General features: G+C 44.7%; 1 long non-coding RNA gene across 1 annotated transcript in view; it reads left to right on the top strand.

Annotated features, from left to right (window-relative positions):
• Window positions 1-492: 492 nt before the first annotated feature.
• The window catches only part of LOC112549423, a 9249-nt gene continuing 6072 nt past the window's right edge, over window positions 493-3669 (top strand). The window contains exon 1 of the long non-coding RNA XR_003092828.1: window positions 493-563. This is a non-coding gene — a long non-coding RNA (uncharacterized LOC112549423). The remainder of the gene's footprint in view (window positions 564-3669) is intronic.

Below are 3669 nucleotides of genomic sequence, written 5' to 3'. Positions count from 1 at the left end.
CAAACAAACTCATGGGTCCCTACTTAATACTGTATATTTATATTACTTTTTTCACTCAATAATTATAAAATGTAGAATAAGCACAGCTGGGCCCCTTCTTCACTTAGGGCCCCAGGCACATGCCTAGTTTGCCTATGCATTAATCCAATGCTGTTGAGATGTAGTACAACCTCTTTATAACACACACACATTCTAGCAGCAGGGGCCAATTTCTGCATTAATGAGACACGGAAAATTGACTAGTGAACACCTTCCTTGAATTAACACTTCTCCTGGTCCTGGGAAAGGTGCAGGGGTTATTAGAATGAGGTTGTATGCTTTGAAATAAAAGGGCTTCTGCTACAAGGCAGTGACTGTAATTGCAGGCACAGCAGGACAATAAGCAAGTAAGAATAAGGCTTCAAACTGCCAGAGAGTTTGAAAAATTACCCTTGCCCTCCAACACACCAGCCCCAGGAATACTAATAACTTGGGGACCATTTGAATCTATTTCAGGCTTAAATGGAACTTAAGTGATGGATAAACCTAGGGTGGCTTTTGCAGGTGACTGAATTTTTTCCAAGGTATGTTTGCCTATGCTAGCTCATTTCTGGAACTGCTTGAGAGGTATCCCTTTCTAAAATGCTCTGTTCTGTTTGGTGGTGGTTCCAATTATTTTTCTTTCAAGTTCTCTCTAGAGCTAAGATATGTAGGACTCCAGTGCTGAAGTTGCAGTGCAAGCTTTTTTCAGCCAGAATCCTAAAGCATGTTCTTGGCTGGCAGCCACTAAAGCAAGAGAGACAACAAACCTGTTTATAGTAGACATTTTATCGCTGGAAGAAAGTCAACAGACAAATTACTGCAACCTGCTTGAACCAGATCAGACCTCCTGGGAGTCAAAGCCAGGATTGTCTTGGGAGTGTTTGTTTTGTCGTTGTTTAAATGAACGAGGAAATCAACGAGTATATTCAAAGCAATCACCCAAGTAAGTAGTTGATTTGGACAGACAGCCCCCGAGCCACTACAAATGGAGCTGAGCAATTGCAGCTCTAGTTGGTCTCGGGCATTAATCATACCTGGATAAGCACAGGTGCTGCATGAGCTACAAATTTCACCTCGATCAGCTGCCAGGCTTTTGTCTGCTAAATTTAGGAGTGCAGTTTCTGTACTGGCTCCATCTGGAAGCTACCCTGAGTGAGGTTCTGAGTTGTCATCTCCTTGGGGCTTGTCTTCCTTGCTAAAAAGCTGTATCTTTTTTTTTATGTTTAATCTTTGGAAGGAACCAGGGTGCATCAGCTGTCCTGTGATGTAAAAAAGCAAATGGTGAGGGGGTCAAAATGCCCCTGGACTTATAGCAGGAGTAAGGGCTGAGGGACAAGAGGCAAGTGCTGGGCTGTACAGGACAGAATTAAGTAAAACGTTGCAGCTTTTTTTACACCATCAATTGAGTAGCCTGCAAACTGACCTTACTTAATAGACTAAAAGAGTTTGTAACAAGAACCCATACTGTCTCCCTCTGAGAGAACCTAGTAGGTAAAACGAATCAAAAGACAGACCAAAACCACAATATAATCTTAAAAAATTAAAGAAAAACAGATTTGGGGTCAATCTGATGATTTTTCAGTATCTCACTCATACATTTTGAACTTTGGGAGTTCACAATACTTCACTTTCCGCTTCCACAATTGAGCCATAAAAGGTTGCTTGCTGGCAGATGCTGTTCAAAGTTGGTGGACCTGGTCCCTCAGTCTCTCTGAAGGAATCTGCCTTCCCGCTAGCCATAGGACAACCCTTTCTAAAGGGAGAAAATAAAAACTGACCCAGATGTAGCCTTGGCTACAATAGATACAGCACTGTTATAAACCTAGCTAGATTTTGAAGCTGTGTCTTACATCTTCTAGGTGGAGCACTGCCTGATGTGTATGTAAAGTGTAGAAGATGCCTGAAATGCCTTCACAATGCCTTTATCTTTCAGCTGGTTGAATTAAACCCATTTGTGTCCAACAGAGATTGGAAACCTTAGTATTGGAGCTGCATGGGTCCTCTGCATCTCTTGCCACAAGGCAGTATGCTTGTCATCTGCAGTGCTGCTGGGTATTGAGATATATGCTTCGAGAGTGCCAGAATGCTGTGTATGTGTTTTGCCATAAGATTTACGTCCTTAGCAATATTGTTCTGTGGATGCACTAAACGTTCATAATGATAAGAAAGGCAATCAATCACTTCAAGCAGCCTGTGCCACTTCAGTGGTTTCCTCATAGACATACACACACAGCATCTGTTGCCTGATCCACAGAAACTAGATTGGAACAGCATTCTCCCAGCATTGAACTAGATCTTTGAAATTAGGTTCCTTTACCCTTAATGTAGTCATCGCTGCCCATAGGTGTTATGGTACTTATTTTCAGGAGCAATCAATTCTTTAGGCAGGTGAAATGAATTGGCAGAGAAACTGAGTGCATACATATTTCCCATGAAAGAAAAGGTAGTGTAAGAATAATGTTGTAGCTGTGATGGTCCAGAAATTCTGCAAGAGGCAAGGATTCTCTAGGGTGATATCTTTTAGGATAGGGACAGAAGTTACACACAAACCGGCATAATTGATTGGAATCTAGTTCAAATTGGTAATGTGACAGAAGTCCAGTGCGCATAAACCACTTTCAAAATGGTCAAAACTGGTTTAAGATAAATCAGTTTATTGAACAACTGTCCCAGATCCCACCCCTGCCCCCAGATTCAAGTCAACTCACAGTCCCACAGCATCCTAGGATGCTTTGTACCTTCCCCACAACCCTCCTGCGCAGGATAGGTGGGCTAGCCTTGGCCAAAGTTGTCCGCTTCAGCCAAGCAGGAAGGTATGCTCTAGCACCCACTGGCTTCTGGGCTGGGCTGCTGCAGGCATATGGCTACATTTCCAGAATCAAAAGTGAATCTGTTCATTTGGTTGTTGATTCAGTCTATACATCTTAGATTAACCTGTGAAGCTTGAATTGATTCAGCCTCAGGCTTTTTGACTGTTTGTACTTAGCTTTATTGGACTGACTACTAGGCCTGTGTGAAGCGGCTAGTATTCGCTTTGGATTCGGCCAGTTTCGGGGGACAGTGATTCGATTCGGTGATTCAATTGGGCTGAATCTTATTTGGAGATTCGGCTGCTGCCGAATCACCCAGGCCAGGCCCATCCCCTGCCTGCTGTCTCAGACCCAGCAATGGCTGCTCTGCCACGCCCAGCCCAGTTCCCAGCTTTTTGGGAGAAAAAAGCCCTGGTGCTCACCAGGTGCTGTGGGTGGGGCTCTTACACAACCTCCTGAAGCCCCAGGCTACTGCAGGAGCAGTGAGTCCCGGGGCTTTTCTTGGTTTTCTTTTTTCTTAAAGGGCCGGAGCTGGCCTGGGTGGGGCACCCATGGCAGGTGGGGGGTAGGGGGCTCATGCAGAGCCCCCCATGCAGTAGGGGGAAGTGGGGAATCACCCCCCCTCCTCCCCCTGCTGAGCACCAGGGCCTTTTTTTAAAGTACTGAGCTGGGCAGGGCAGGGGCACTCTATCACAGCTACATAGTTGGTCCAATAGAAGAGATTATCCTAAGGAATCCTTACCTCCACATTGTTAGGGATGTTAGCAAAAACAACACAGTAGAGAAGCAGCTGAAATAACCCAGTCCTCAGGTTCCTGCTTATGGGGGCTCTCAACTG

Source organism: Alligator sinensis, unplaced genomic scaffold (genome assembly GCF_000455745.1).
Source record: "Alligator sinensis unplaced genomic scaffold, ASM45574v1 scaffold198_1, whole genome shotgun sequence".
NCBI lineage: Eukaryota > Metazoa > Chordata > Crocodylia > Alligatoridae > Alligator > Alligator sinensis.
The sequence above is the reverse complement of the archived record's forward strand: the minus strand, read 5'-3'. Positions and strand labels throughout refer to the sequence as shown.